General features: G+C 43.6%; 1 non-coding gene across 1 annotated transcript; it reads right to left on the bottom strand.

The window, feature by feature from the left end:
* Nucleotides 1–7,270: 7,270 nt before the first annotated feature.
* Nucleotides 7,271–7,378, bottom strand: LOC132537248 (U6 spliceosomal RNA). Its single transcript, XR_009548709.1, has one exon. It is a non-coding gene; the product is annotated as a U6 spliceosomal RNA (small nuclear RNA).
* Between the last annotated feature and the right edge of the window lie 9,318 nt (nt 7,379–16,696).

The raw sequence follows: 16,696 nt of genomic DNA, 5'->3' as shown, positions 1-16,696 counted from the left end.
TTTCAGCTCCACCATAACCCGGAGCTGAGCAGTGCTCTGATCTTTCTCTTTTTGCATCTCTCTCATTAAAAATATAAAAAATTAAGAGTCGGGTGGTAGCACATCGTGTTAAGTGCACGTGACTCAAAGCACAATGACAGGCATCAGGATCCCAGTTCGAGCCCCAGGCTCCCCACCTGCAGGCGGTTTGCTTTACAGGCTGTGAAGCAGGTCTGTAGGTGTCTATCTTTCTCTGCCCCCTCTGTCTTCCCTTCCTCTCTCCATTTCTCTGTTCTTTCCAACAAGGACTACAACAGTAATAACTACAGCAATAAAACAACAAGGGCAACAAAAGGGAATAAATAAATATTAATAAAAATCTTTAAAAATTATATATATATATAATTTAGGGTCCAGGCAGTGACACATCTGGTTGAGCGCACATGTTACAGCACACAGTGACCCAGGTTGAGGCCTCTGATCTCCAACTGAGGTGGAGAAAGCTTCAAGAGTGGTGAAGCAGGGCTACAGGTGCCTCTGTCTCTTGCCTTTTCCACCTCCCCCTCCCTTCTAAATTTCTCTCTGCCGTTTCCAATAATAACTGTCTGTTAAAAAACATATATATGTACTTTAATTTCTAATATTTAATTGTATGCTAGTCCCAAGACATATGCACAGCTATGTTTATATAGCTATATATTGGTAAATCAAAATATGGAAGCAACCTAAACACAGACAACTAGGTAACCATATTAGAATGGGGCATGGCTGGTGATGCACACAGCTGAGACTGCTGTTATCATACACAGGGACCTGGGTTTGAGTCCCTGCTTCCCACCAGCAGGAAGGATTTTTAATGAGTGGTGAAGTAGGTTTAGAAGTCCCTCTCTCTCTTTTTTCATTTTTACTTAATTCCCCATGCCAGGGTAATTGCTTCAGCTCAGTGCCTATGCTACAAATCCACTGCTCCTGGAGGGTACTTTTTCCTTTTGTTGCCCTTGTTGTGTATCTTTGTTGTGGTTATTATTGATTTTTATTTCTGTCATTGTTGTTGGACAGGACAGAGAGAAATTGAGAGGAGGGGAATACAGAGGATGGAGAGAAAGATATGATTAGTGAAGTAAATGAATAAATCAATCAACAGATTTTTCCTTTTCCTTTTTTTTTTTGCCTCCAGGGTTATTTATTGCTGGGGCTCAATAAGAATCTACTTTTCCTGGTGGCCTATTTTTTCATTTTATTGGATAATACAGAAATTAAGAGGTGAGAGGGAGGGAGAATGATGTACACACTAGCAGACCTACTTAGACTCTTGTGAAGCGACCCCCCTGAAGGTAGGGAGTGGGGTTTGAAACTTGAACCTTGCATTGGTCCTTGTTCTGAGTACTATGTGTGCCTAACCAGGTACACCGCCAGCCCATTCAATATACGTACTTAAAAATATTTTATTATCTTTATATATTTATTGATGGGATAGAGACAGCCAAAGTTGAGAGGGAAGGGGATGATAGGGAGAGAGACACCTGCAGCACAGCTTCACCACTCATGAAGCTTTCACCCTACAGCTGGGAGCCAGGGGCTTGAACCTGTGTCCTTTAGCATTGTGACATGTGCTCTCAACTAGGTGCACCACCACCTAGCCTCTCTCTCAAAATATTTTTTTCAAGACAGCATTTCTTTGTGAAAAAAAAATAGATAGGAGACTTCACCTCTCTGGCTAACACCATCAAGCGTGGTTAGAGGTGCAGAGGTGCAGGTCTGAGGCTTGTTTTTTTTTTCCCTGAGAAAATGTAGCTGAAATCATGGAAAATGGGATGAAAAAGATACTGGGAACAGGTGAGTTTGGGACAGGGGTATTGATGCCTTTACATTGTACAATGCCTGTTTTCTACTTTCATTATTTTAATAAATCATTTCACCTAAAAGAAATTACACTGTGATGACAAACAGAAAGACCCAGCAACTATAATGTTCCCCAGATGTACAAATTATTATATTATTGACAACAACAACAATAAAACAACCGTAAACTAGGTGTTTATAAAGTAAGACTCATCCTGCTAAAAGGTATTTTATGCAATTTTCATTCTTGGTGCAAAATCTTCCTTCTTAAGATAGAGACGAAAAACAGAGGGGCAAACAGACAAATAGACAGGGAGAGAGAGAGAAAGAGAAAGAGAGAGAGACAGTGCCAAAGCTTTTTTCATCGTGGAGGCTTTGAGGCTTTGTCATAAAAAAGCAATGAAGTACACTATCTAAGACAGCCTTTTGCCCTTCCTCTGATGCAAATTCTTATCAAATCATTTTTTTCTTTCGTAGGCATATTAGAAGCATAACATGTAAGCATGTGGGAATAGGAAGCTGGAGAATTACAAAAAAAAAAAATTAGCTCTGACCATCAACATCCAGTCAGTATGTGGGAAGTAAGTCAGGGTGGAGTGAGGTCAGAGCCACATTCTAGCTGAGTCAAGGCCACTTCAGCCCAGGCTGTGCTCAGAGTCCCTTTCATCCCCTCCCAATAGTCCCTGTGCATGGGAGTCCCCAGTATGGATTGACAGGCCTGGCAGTGCATCTGCTCCCGGGGTTGCCAGGATACTGGACATACCCTGGGGTGGGGAAGGCCTCCTCCCAGGTCCTAAAGGCCCTGCTCAAATGAGAGAACAAAGCACCTACACAGAAGCTCACGCAGAACAGGCTCTTGGCACCCAGCATAGGAGCCACTGTCACCATACACAGGTGGGGACCTCCAGCCGGTGGGCAACACGAGATAATGCAAACAATATTCTTCATAAGAATGCAGCTGTCTCTAGGAAGAGCCAGCTTGTTGGGGACCCTGAAACTATAATGTCTCATCACTTATGTGACCCATTTCTCTCGTACTGGCAGCTATGTATTAAAACTAGTTATGATACAAATTCTTTGTCATCTTTGTAGTTCTGTTTCCAGCTTTCACAGTGTTTTGGACACATCAGGGTAAACTCAGACAGTGGTCACCAGGGCCCTTTAGGCTAAAAATAAGCCTGTCTTATTTGATACCCCTGAATTATGCCTACTTCCTTGGCATAAGGTCAGAATTTGAAAAGTAAACAGAGAATCAGATATAGTCACTAAAATGGAGATAACAAGTCTGATATAGAACAGTTAAAGATGAGGAGAGAGACCATTCTACTGTGTATGCCCTTAAGATATTTATACTTGACATAGCTACATGTATACACAGTCAATATATAAAGAAAAATGCTGCCAGTGCAGAACACATACAGGGCAGACTCTTTTTTTTTTTTTTTTTGTCTCCAGGGTTATTGCTGGGTTCAGTGCCTACACTATGAATCTACTGCTCCTGAAGGCTATTTTTTCCTTTTGGTGCCCTTGTTGTTAGTGCTGACATTGTTGTTGGCTAGGAAAGAGAGAAATGGAGAGAGGAGGGGAAGACAGAGACAGGGAGAGAAAGATAGATACCTGCAGACCTGCTACACCGCCTGTGAATTGACCCCCTGCAGGTGGGGAGCTGGGGGCTAGAACCAGGATCTTCACTCAGTCCTTGAGCTTTGTGCCACATGTGCTTCAACAGGGCAGAATCTTGTTGTAAGAGGTACACCATGTGCCTGCCAATCTTCATTATAGAGCTCAGGCTCCAGGCATCTGGTCCTTAAACCCAACACTATTCTACAATACCAGCTACTATTGAGGGCATAGGAATAATTAGAACAATATGAACAAGAAAACTGGGATACGGTGCAGTGGAATAAGTGCTAGACTCTTGAGAATGAAGTCCTAAATTCAGTCCCCAGCACTGCATATACAGAACGATGCTCCAGTTCTCTCTCTTCCTCATATTAACAAATAAGTAAATTTTGGGGACTGGGCTGTGGTGCACCAGGTTATGCACATATATAACCATGTGCAAGGTTCTGGGTTCAAAGCCCTGCTCTACACCTACAAGAGGGACACTTCCCAAGCAGTGAACCAGGTCTTTCTTCCTTTTTCTCTCCATCTTTCTCAATTTCTCTTTCCTATTCAATCAAATAGAAAGAAAAGTAAATCTAACAAAACAAAACAATGTGTCTAAATGGTCCTGCTAAATTATTGCTAGCCAATTAAATTTTTATACTTATTTATTTTCCCTTTTATTGCCCTTGTTTTTGACTGTTGGTCTAGTTATTATTGTTGTCACAATTGATGTCGGCTTTGTTATATAGGACAGAGAGAAACGGAGAAAGGAGGGGAAGACAGAGAAAGGGAGAGAAAGATCGACACCTGCAGACCTGCTTCACCGCCTATGAAGCAACCCCCTGCAGGTGGGGATCCAGGGGCTTCAACCAGGAACCTTACACTGGTCCTTGTGCTTTGCGCCATGTGCGCTTAACCCGTTGTGCTACCACCAGGCCCTGAAATTTGATTCCTTAATAAATCAAAGATACAGTAAGCACATTCAGTAATATTACCTTAATATTTTGGACTTCATATACTACCCTGTGGTCAGTGACACTATTCTGGGTGATATTGTATGTCTGAATTCTTTCTGACTGGGTTCTTGTTCCAACCTGTGCAGACATAGAAAGGAATTCACATTTTAACATAATTACTATCTTTACTACAATGGAAAAGGCACCCGCAAATTCTTTTCTAAGAATTTCTATTTCTGAAGGTCAGGCACATACATTGACAAAGAGCAAGAATGGAAGGAATTTAATTGTTTAAGACTCTTGTTATGACAGGTTTATTTATGGAGTAAGAGTGTTTCTTTTTATTTTTTTTTCTTCCTACACTACAAATCCACTGCTCCTACAGGCCATCACCCCCCCACACCTTTTGTTGTTCTTTTTATCATTGTTGCTGGATAGGACAGAGAAATTGAGGGTGGGGGGAAGACAAGGAGTGGGAGAGAAAGACAGACACCTGCAGACCTGCTTCACCACTTGTGAAGTGACATCCCTGCAGGTCGGGAGCTCAAAATGGGATCCCAACCCCTATCCTTGAGCTTTGTGCCATGTGCGCTTAGCCAGCTCGCTGCACTACCACCCAGCCCCCAATAGTCCTTCTTCAGTAGTTCCAATTCCAATCAAAGCCAAATTATCAGTGGTCTGGGAGAAGGAGGCAGAGTGGATAAAGTACAGGATTCTCAGGCATGAGGTCCCAAGTTCAATCCCCAGTGCCACATATACCAGAGTAACGTGCTGATCCTCCCTGCTCCTCTCTCTCTCATTAATGAATAAATAAGATCTTTAGGACAAAACAAAACTATCTCTGAAGATGGGTAGGTTGCACCATGGAAGAAATTAGAGCTTCTAAATTTTAGGTCCTGAGTCCAATCCCAATCACTGCATATGCTAGAGTGCTGCTTCTGTGCCCCTCAACCCCCTTCTGTAATTCATGAAATTCAAATAATTTAAAAACTCTATTTTACCCTCATCAGTCCGTTCTCCAGAAAGTTTACTAATGTGTTAACTCAAATTTCTTCCTCAAGTTATTTCTATTCAGGATTTGTATCATAACTGTCTAAAGAGAAAATTGGTTTAAAGGTCATTTTTATGAAATTTTTTATGGAAATTAAGATACTTTCAAGTTTTAAAATAAAACATATTATTACAAAATTTTATTACAACTCCTTGTGGGTTCAGAAATAAATAGCTCTGCCAAAACCATACTGCAAAGTGCAAGGACCAGCGGAAGGAACCTGGTTCTGGCCCCAGCTCCCCACCTGCATGAAAGTCACTTCACAAGCAGTGAAGCAGGTCTTCAGGTATCTGTCTTTCTCTCCCCCTCTCTGTCTTCCCCTGCTATCTCCGTTTCTCTCTGTCCTATCCAACAACAACAACATCAATAACTACAACAATGTTAAACAAGGGCAACTAAAAAGGAAAAATAAATTAATTCATTTAAAAACACCATACTGTAATATTTTCTGAGAGAATCTAAGGTCGAGGGTCAGGAAAGGGTTTTTCCCCCACTTCATTTTTCTCTATTTCCTAGATTTTGAATTACATATGTATGTAGTTTTATTCAAATGTATAAGTTCTACTAAAGTGTATGTATCATTTAAATAAGCAAAGTATACTCTTGTTCTCTTCAGATTGTATAAATCTTTTGCCTCTTAAGTAAGCAAAGTATCATAATATTTTAAATTATAAAAAAATAAAGGCTGCCACTGTCTGGGAGGTTGTGCAGTGGATAAAGCTTTGGGGTTCTTATGTGTGAGGTCTCAAGATTGATCTCTGGCATCAGATGTGTCAGAGTGATGCTGCGGTTCTCCTTCTTCCTCTCCCCTAATTCTCTCACTAATAAATAAATCTTTAAAAACTAAAGTAAAACCTGAATGTGGTTGAAAGAGAATTTTGGGGTTGGAAGCGCAAAATAGCCATGTTTTTGAGTTATTTGCAGTAAACCTTGTAGCATTTTTGGAAAAGTGGGCTGCATAACAGTAAGCATTATAATAACTGTCACAAGTCACTTTGATTTAGATATCTTAGTTTTCCCTACTTTTGGTCGTTCCACTTTCCCTACCCTTGTTTTAGCCTGCAGTAGTGTAACTGACAGCGCAAATAATATATTTATCCCTTGCCTGCGATGGTCTCAGATTGTAGAGGAGCATCAGTAGGTAGACTTGAAGCTATGAATTCACATTTCCAAACCACTACTTCTTAGCAAACCCCTTCTGGCACAGACACAAAGAGCCTAAACATTCAAGTTATTTCTGATCCTCCACACTCTAAGTGCACACCACAGGTAGGCAATGGGCGGGACTCCGTGCATAGAGGAGCAGTGCTTTGCATGTCTCTTAAAGGATACAGAATGGAGACTGGCAGGGAGGCTTCTCAGTTGTCCCATGCAGGTGCAAGGTTCTGGGTGGGATTGATCCCCAGGCACAATATTTGAGAAAAAATTTTAAAATGACTTTGTACTGCTTAAAAGATTAACAGTTAAGAGAACAATATTACCATGATTTTATTCAAAAAAGCCAATCTGCAGCCCTGGAGGCTGGTACAGTGGTTGGAGTTTTGGACTCAAGCATGAGGTCCTGAATTCTACCTCCAGCATCACATGTTCCAGACTGATGCTATAGTGTTTTTCCTCTCTCTCTCTCTCTCTCCTCCCTTTCTCCCTCACTGATTAATAAATCTTTTAAAAGAGCTTCAGCATATGTAGAACCAGAGTTCAGACAGACCTGGGATCCCACACATACAAATCTAGATCTCTTGCCACTGAACCACCTCCCAGGTTGCATTAACTGGCTCTTTAAAAGATTTTAATTATTTATATGTGTACATATATTTTATAATCCTTTTTTTGAAAAAATATGGTATGCCTCATGAATCTGTGTGTAATCCTTGAGCAGGGGCCATGCTAATCTTCTCTGTTATCATGCCAGTTTTAGTATATGTACTACCGAAGCTAGGACTATATTATAATCTTATTTAAAAAGTGTTAAGAGATGGAGACAGTTGGAGTCAGGCAATGGCACAGTGGGTTAAGCACACATGGCGCAAAGCTCATGGACCAGAGGAAAGATCGCGGTTCTAGCCCCTGGCTCCCCACCTGCCCGGGAGTCCCTTCACAGGTGGTGAAGCAGGTCTGCAGGTGTCTGTCTTTTTCTCCCCCTCTGTCTTCCCCTCTTCTCTCCATTTCTCTCTGTCCTATCCAACAACAACATTAATCACCACACAATGTTAAGCAACAAGGGCAACAAAAAGGAAAAATAAATAAAAATAAAAAAAGAGTGGAAAAGAATAGACAAGAAAAAAAGAAAGGGAGACAATGAGACCTTGGTGACAACAACAACAAAAATAAAATAACCTATTTATACTTTAGAATTGCAGAATGGCTAGGGCAATGGATCTGTACGAATTAAGTCCTGAATTCAATCCCCAGATTTGCATGTGCCATAGTCATGCTCTGCTTCTCTTTTTTTGTATTAATAAGTAACATTTTTCCTTTTTTTAATTTCCTTTTAAAAAAAAAAAAAACCACGGTTCCTGCCCGGTTCCTACCCAGCTCCAAGATCGGCTCTTGCCTGGCTCTGTGGGGCTCCTAGTGCAGCTCCCACCTGCCAGCACCCTGGCTGCCCCACTGTGTGCGCAGGCAGACTGCAGTCTCCCCAGGACTGTCCCCACAGACACAAGAACCCCAGGCAACCACTGCCCACCCCCCACCACACATGGAGCCTTGCCAAGCCCAGGCCACCTGCATGAGGGGGGTTGGGTGTGGGCGTTCGCTGTGGCCTCCCAGGACCAGCAGGTTGCAAAGTGCCAGACCCTCAGCCCAGACCCAGTCCACAGCCCGGGCCCAGGGCTCAACAAGGGTTGGAGGCAGCTGGCCTGGGGCACCCCTCTGAAATGCATGTCTCTTCCGAGAGAGACAGAGTCAGAGAAAACACTCCAGTTCTAGAAGTGTGAGGAGAGCCCCAACCTGGACCTGCACCCTGTGCCCAGCCTCCTTCACCCTAGTCTGGGAGCTTGGCTCCCCATGTTGCCCCAGACCAAACTCGAAGTTCAGGATTCCTAACAGTCATTCCCCGAGGACCTCATAGTGGGCCACAGAGAGAGCAAGGACAATGGGCGCACATTTCGGGTGGGCGGGTGTGCGGAAAGTTCTCTAGGACTGGTCGCTCCCGAAGCCAGGTCGGTGGGTTCAGGGGTCCCCTCCTGCCCAGGCGATTGGGGTGGGCAGGAGGCGCACTGCCCGGACTCCAGCTGAGCTGGCGGGTCCTCACCCTCAGGGCGCTTGGAGCCACCAGCACTGACACACTAGGTGAGGCCCAGGGACCAAGGACCCCTCTCCCAGCAGGAAGGAAAGGGAAGGCCCACCTCACAGACTCTCCTGCAGGGTCCCTGCACTCATGGAAGCTGAAAGCAGCTCAATCTGAGGGCATGCAGGCACCCTTCCAGGGTGTCCCTGCCAGGAGTGTGGGGTCTGGGGGCTCGTGGACACCTCCCCTGGGTTCCCCCCTGCCGGGGGTGCGCATGGCCTTGATCCAGGGGAGCGCCCCGCTCAAGGCCACTGGGTCCTGCAGGTTTCTGGGTGTGTGCAGCCACCTCTAAGGGGTGCGCCTGGCCCGGAGTACTGGTTCCTTGGGCGCTGGCCCCTCTTCGGCTGTACCCCGACTTTGCCCCTCCCCCCACCCAGCACCTTCCCAGGCGGGCACAAAACCCAACCTTCAAGGGCACAGGAACCAGGGGCCACTTACTTGGAATTGGAGGAATCTCACTAGATGGGCTCCAGCACTATGGACCTGGCTGCTGGCTGCTGGCTGCTGTCTGGCATAGTACCTTGGGGAGTCCCCAGCAGTACTTCCACATGGGGGGCCTCCGCACAGTTCTGGCTGGGCGCTCAGGGCACAGGGCCCAGGCCCCAGCGCTGGAGCCTATGGGTGCGACCCAATTACCAAATAATGTGATGGTAACATTAACTATTGATTGTCTTTTTGAACCCTAAGACAGCAGGAACCTCACATCTCCACTATAGAACCTCTACTTCCCCCAGTCCTGGAACCCTTGGATAGGACCCACTTTCCTGTATGCCTCTCCCAATCCATATCAAATAATATTGCATCTGCCGATCACATCCTAATCAACACAACGATTGCCACCTCAACATGCTTCACTTCAGACTGTGTCCAGAGACTTCATGTGTGGAATGACAACCCTTCAGCTTCATTACTCGGGTGAGACATTTCCTTTCATAGTATACTCTAATTCCATCTCAGGTGGTTCACTTTCTAACAAAGTCCCATAACCTAGATATACACCAGATTCTGTGAGAGAGAGCATATGTTCACACGTATCCATAAACTACTGCAAAAATATATACCTGAAAGCAGAAGTACACTAGAGTTTGCAGTGAGTATCCCCCTAACACTTCCTCTCCACTACTCCAAGCTTTGGGTCCATGATTGCTTAACAATTTGTTTGGCTTTGTATGTTAACTCTCTTTTCAGTCACCAGGTTCCAGATGTCATCATCATGTCAGCCAGGCTTCCCTGGACTGAAGACCCCACCAATGTGTCCTGAAGCTCCGCTTCCCCAGAGACCCACCCTACTAGGGAAAGAGAGAGGCAGACTGGGAATATAGACTGACCAGTCAATGCCCATGTTCAGTGGGGAAGCAATTACAGAAGCCAGACTTTCTACCTTCTGCAACCCACAATGACCCTGGGTCCATGCTCCCAGAGGGATAGAGAATGGGAAAGCTATCAGGGGAGGGGCTGGGATATGGAGATTGGGTGGTGGGAATTGTGTGGAGTTGTACCTCTCCTACCCTACGGTTTTGTTAATTATTCCTTTCTTAAATAAAAAAGGAAAAAAAAGTGAAAGACTTGTATACTGAAAATTATGAGTCACTACTCAAGGAAATTGCAAAAGACACAAAGAAGTGGAAAGATATTCCATGCTCATGGGTTGAAAGAATTAACACCATTAAAATGAATATACTACCCACAGCCATATACAATCTTAATGCTATTCCTATCAAGATCCCAAACACATTTTTAGGAGAATAGAACAAATGCTACAAATGTTTATCTGGAGCCAGAAAAGACCTAGAATTGCCAAAACAATCTTGAGAAGAAAGAACAGAACCGGAGGCATCACACTCCCTGATCTCAAATTGTATTATAGGGCCCTTGTCATAAAAACTGCTAGGTACTGGAACATGAATAGACACACTGACCAGTGTCTCAATAGAATTGAGAGGCCAGAAGTAAGCCCCCACACCTATGGACAATTAATCTTTGACAAAAGTGCCCAGACTATTAAATGGGGAAAGCAAAGTCTCTTCAACAAATGGTGTTGGAAAAAATGGGTTGAAACATGCAGAAGAATGAAACTGAATCACTATATTTCACCAAATACAAAAGTGAATTCCAAGTGGATCAAGGACTTGGATGTTAGACCAGAAACTATCAGATACTTAGAGGAAAATATTGGCAGAACCCCTTTCTACATAAATTTTAAAGACACCTTCAATGAAATGAATCCAATTAAAAATAAGACTAAGTCAAGTATAAACTTATGGGACTACATCAAATTAAAAAGATTCTGCACAGGTAAAGAAACTACTACCCAAACCAAGAGACCCCTGACAGAATGGGAGAAGATCTTTACATGCCATACCTCAGACAAGAGGCTAATAACCAAAATATGTAAAGAACTTGCAAATCTCAACAAGAAAAAAATAACCCCTTCCAAAAATGGGGGGAGGACATGGACAGATTATTCACCACAGAAGAGATCCAAAAGGTCTAGAAACACATGGAAAAAAATGTTCCAAGTCTCTGACTGTCAGAGAAATGCAAGTAAAGACAACAATGAGATACCACTTCACTCCTCTAAGAATGTCATACATCTGAAAAGGCAACAGCAGCAAATGCTGGAGAGACTGTGGGGTCAAAGGAACCCTCCTACACTGCTGGTGGGAATGTCAATTGGTCCAGCTATGGAGAACAGTCTGGAGAACTCTCAGAAGGCTAGAAATGGACCTACCCTATGATCCTATAATTCCTCTCATGGGGATATATCCTAAGGAACCCAATACACCCATCCAAAAAGCTCTGTGTACACATATGTTGGCAGCACAACTTGTAATAGCCAAAACCTGGAAGCAACCCAGGTGTCCAACAACAGATGAGTGGCTGAGAAATTAATGACATATATATATATATATATATATATATATATATATATATATCAGTTATAAAAAATGGTGACTTTACCATTTTCAGCCAATCTTGCAATCTTGGATTGACCTTGAAAAAATTCATGTTAAGTGAAATAAGTCAGAAACAAAAGGATGAATATGGGATGATCTCACTGTCAGGCAGAAGTTGAAAAGCAAGATCAGAAAGGAAAACACAGGTAGCACCAGAACTGGGATTGGCATATTGCACCAAAATAAAAGACTCTGGGTTGGGTGGGTGGAGAGAATCCAAGAAGGATGACAGAGGACCTAGTGGGGGTTGTATTGTTATATGGAACACTGGGAAATGTTATGCATGTACAAACTATTGTATTTACTACTGAATGTAGAACATTAATTCCCCAATAAAGAAATTAAAAAAAAAACACTTATGCATGCCCCATCCTCCCTCTGTACAAGGAGGGTGTCCTGGGGAGTCATTCCAGGCTGGTCCCTGTCGTTAGCAAGAAAGATGCTGCTAATCAAATCCAACAGGGACCCAAAAGAAAGGAGAAAAGATGAGCTGTTAGTCTGTTTTTCCCCCAAGTCAGTATTTGTTGCTACTATGTTTAATATCCTGTGCTACTTTTCAAAGTGGATGAACATTCTTATGAAGTCAAGTCTAAATCTCAGGAAAGTAAGGAGTTTTAGTTCAGGCAAGTGAGGGAGCCCTGGAAAGTATGATATGGTCTGTGAGGCTGGAACTCCAGATCTGCAACTTCTCTCAACTTCTGACCGAGAACCCATGGCCCAGGACTCTGGGGAAGGAGGGAAGGAAACTTGTTTTGAGAATCATACAAAGGGGAAACCTGGGCCTATTGATTCACTCAACAACAGTGTGTGTGTGTGGGTGCAGGATTAAGGGTGATGGTTTATGGTCTAGTTGTTCTCACATGGGTAAAATTTCCCATCTCACCATGATAAGTGTCTGCAGTTTATGGAATTTCAATTCACCTTTGAAAATAGCTGTTGTCTCCAATCACAAGTTGTAAGGAAGGGAAAATAAAGAGTGCTGACCACAAGTCCCTCAGAAATCCATAATGGAGTATGGTACATATGTGAAGGAGGGACCAACACCTGCCTGATTGGCAGGTGGCTCTAAACCAGAACTCACCAACATGGGGCAGGGCAGGAGAGAGGGCCACACTGCTGTAAAGATATCTGCATTATTTCATTACACTTGAAAGATAGAAAATATGTACTGGCAAAAATACCTCTCCAGACAGGAATGCCACTCTTGCTTTTGCTGAACATACCTGCAGTGCAAGATCAACTCCACACAATACTGATGTCCATATTTTCTTTCTTTGTCTGCTGGCCCTCTCGTGCATGATTACACTGTCCCAGATGACCCATGCTTTCTTTTGTTTTTCCCTTTTAATGTTCAGAAGAGAATGAGAGAGAATAACAAAGACTTCATGCTTGAGCAATTGGCTTTACAAACAACCAGATGAAAATGTTTTAGATGTAAAAGTCATGACCACATGGAAAACCAAGATGGAGGTCTTACGAGAAAGTGACCACAAAGCTTTTCCTGGGCCAACCTACAATGAGTGACCTCCGGTCTCTGCTGGTGGCTCTCCTGGACCTCTCCAGGTAGGCAGACACCCACAGGCTACGCAGGGGCACCGAGTGCTTGATCGTGAAGTTGCTTTCAAACCTGGAGAGACAGCAAGAAAACCTCAGTCACTCTGCCCTGTACTCTCAGCCGAGCCCATGAAGACCTGCTCCTGCAGCTCTGTCCTCATCTGGCAGCTCAGCAAGAGTGGGGAGAAGGGCCTGAGCGCTGTGCGTGCTGACTGATCCTGGAGACATCTCACCAAAGGCAGGAAGCAGCCAGCCCTCAGAGCTGAGGCTCCAGTGTGGCCGCACTCTGTACTTCAGTGTTTACAAATGCCACTCAGTGAACAATGAGTATCCTTTCCTGTTGCTGAAATTCTGATACTTATATATTTTTTTACATTTAATTGTATATACTATATAAATAAAACTCATAAATTAATAGAAGTGATGCACTTTTTACTTCAGACCTGCTAGTTTATTTTAGGCCTTCATACAAAAGAACACAATTTGAAAAAAATTCAATTCATTTTCATAAAGGAAAGAAAAAGATTATTTCCAGTTTTTTTCAAGTATTGATTTAGGATGAGAGGAATAGATCACCAGGTAGCCTAATTTAAAAATCCATTTGGTGACTGATGAGAGAGACAGAGAGAGAGAATAATACATGACACAAGCATATGCAGTGCCACAGACCAGACCTGATATTTATGCTGGTGAGTTGTTTCTACCCAGTGCCAGAAACTTCTCCAGTCACAGTCACTCTCCTTCTCTCTCCCCTCCTGGTATGTACATTTTTTTTTTTTTTGCACTGCTGGGGCCTTGCACATGCATAACGTAACCACTACAGCCAACCAGCCCAGGAGGTGGCACCAGGAGGCAGCATTCAGTGCTGCTTTGGCCCACATGGCCTGCACTGTCCCCACCCCCAGGTCATACGTGGAGATGGAGCATCTACATACTTTGAGCTAGAGATGAGCAAGACGTGTGAGTATAGGTGCAGCTGTGGCGCCTGCCTCCTGTGACCCCTTTTGACCATGGCTGTGGTGGCCAGCAGCAGCCTGCCACAGGGCCCCTCCCAAGCATACTCTCCTTCAGAAGTGGCTGAGTCCTCAGAAGACCCCCTGGAACACATCAACCACAGCCAGTAAGGGCTCAAATAGACAGCAGGTTTGTATGCTTGACATCCTCAGTGACACGACAGGCTAGTCATTTATTTTAATCTGCCAAACAGAAACCCAGACTTCCAGTCAGGAGTCCCTGGGTTATAGAGAGCCCCTGTGAGAGATGAGGTCGCTCAGGGACTGATGGAGAAGGGAGCAGTTTGAAGTCAGGACACTGGGCCTCGCCATCTTAGACGGGAGGGCAAGAGGAAGCAGCTAGGCCACTCAGAGCTGCGAGGAAGAAAACAAGCAAATAGACAAAGGGAGAGAGAAATAAAAAATCTCCAACACAATAAGAAGGTTCTCTGGGAACTAGCAGAGGTTACATTAAATGGCATGTAGAGCTGTGGAGAGGTGAGGGCAATGTGGCTGCAGGTGAGTCGAAAAATTTAGGTAACAGGAATCTGGAAAACTGACTCCAATCTTGTCTAAAGCAATTATTACACTTTGGGGAAAAATTATCAGAATCAGCAAATAACACTAAAAGATCCACATATCTCTAACTGCAAGGAAGTGGCTAGATAATACTGAACTATGGGTGGACTTCAATAGGACTGTCCAGTCTTAACAGCTATGACAACTCAATTCAATAGAACATGAAAGTTCTTGACAAACACGGCAGATTATTTTACTCATTTCATTATTTATACAGAAAACCCTCCCCTGGACCCTGAGAAGTGTCTGCCTAAGAAGGTCTAACCTGCTTTCTCATATTCCGCAGGACTGAGTGCCAGGAACAGGACTCTCTCTTCATGAAACCAGAGCTGAAGACCAGCAGAGTCTGTTCCCATGTTTCAGAGGGAATGAAGCAGAGCACTTCCCATCACTGCCCTGCTCCTCTGACAACCACACCCAGCACAGGGAGAGCCTACCTCAAGCAGGAGAGCCAGCCAAGACACCCTGAAAGCCTTGAGGACTTTTGGGTAGAAGCAGACATCCTTCACTCTTACTCCTTGACTTTGAAGTAAAGTAAGAGTACAATACCCCGAGTACTGCCAACTTCGTCCTCAAGTCTGAAGATTCTGCAGTAGCCTTGGCCACTGGAGCTGTGATGTCACAGTCTAAGGCTCTTGACATCACTGACACACTGCAGAACAGCCTCCTGGGACCAGCAGTGCCCCCAGCTATTGATCTTTAAAAACCAGTATTTCGCTTGTGAGATGATGGCAGCCTCACATGCAGGTATAAGAAAGGACTTTTAGTTCTACTGACCCAGTGGTAGTACTTGCCTAGATTATAGTATCATGGTCAGGATGTTCACAAGGACAGAGTCAGACATATATATTTATCTGCTCATGATACCTTTAAACTCACCTAAGCTTTTTTTTCCACCTCTATCACTACTTTCAAATTTCAAAAATGTTTTACTGAATTCCTCCTTCATCTCTTTTTTAAGGGGGGATTAATGGCTTACAATAAATGAAGTTGTTAGTACCTGTATAACATTCCTAATTTTTCTGTATCCTTCTGTCTCTGTCTTCCTCTTTCCTCCTTTCTTCTTTTTCCCCTCATTTAGGAATACAGTTTCTCACTGCTCCCATTACCAAACATCTGTGTCCCCACCTCACCCCCTGGTAACCACTATAGTTCTCCCACATTCTCAGATAAAGCTGAACATCTTTTTTTTTTCACATTTGTGTGTTTAATTCTCTACATTCTGAATGTGAGTGAAACCATTCTGAAGCTGTCCCTTACCTCCTTACTCATCCACTAAGTATAATCCATTTTATCCCAATGGACACAATATCATCTTTTTTATTTTCCAAGTGATATTTCATTGAGTATATGTCCCATAACTTTTTTATCCAGTGATCTGTCATAGGGCATTTGGGCTATTTCTAAATGGGGGCTATATAGTTCCTAAACTGGAGAACTGTGGGCTGTGGTTTTCCTAGTTGTTAAGGAAGCTTGATGGACACCTGTCTTTTATTTACCACTAGACACACAACCACCTCAACATTCTGCCTCTGTCAAGCATCATTAACAGTTTTGGATGAGACCTTGGTTTGCAAGACTGTATGTTTCAGACATGTCCATGCAGCTTCCAGGGGAAGTTTCCAACACTGTCCAGGTTCTGGACCCCAAGGTGCTAATGACTGTCCACCACAAGTGGCTACTAGTGAATTCTTATCTGCACCTACAGATTGGCCTACCTATTTAAGTTATTTTCCTGAAGAAATGAAATAGTGTCCTATAGTGAGAACAAAAAAAAAAGGCCCAATTCTCATGCAACCAACTTTTGAATGGGGAAGACAGAAATTCAACAGAAGAGACCACCAATCACAGTGTGATTCTAGACTCCTGGAAATATCACCCAGAAAAAA

The sequence above is a fragment of the Erinaceus europaeus genome, chromosome 2 (assembly GCF_950295315.1).
Source record: "Erinaceus europaeus chromosome 2, mEriEur2.1, whole genome shotgun sequence".
In the NCBI taxonomy this organism is placed as follows: Eukaryota; Metazoa; Chordata; class Mammalia; order Eulipotyphla; family Erinaceidae; genus Erinaceus; species Erinaceus europaeus.
This window is presented reverse-complemented; position numbering and strand designations above follow the sequence as displayed.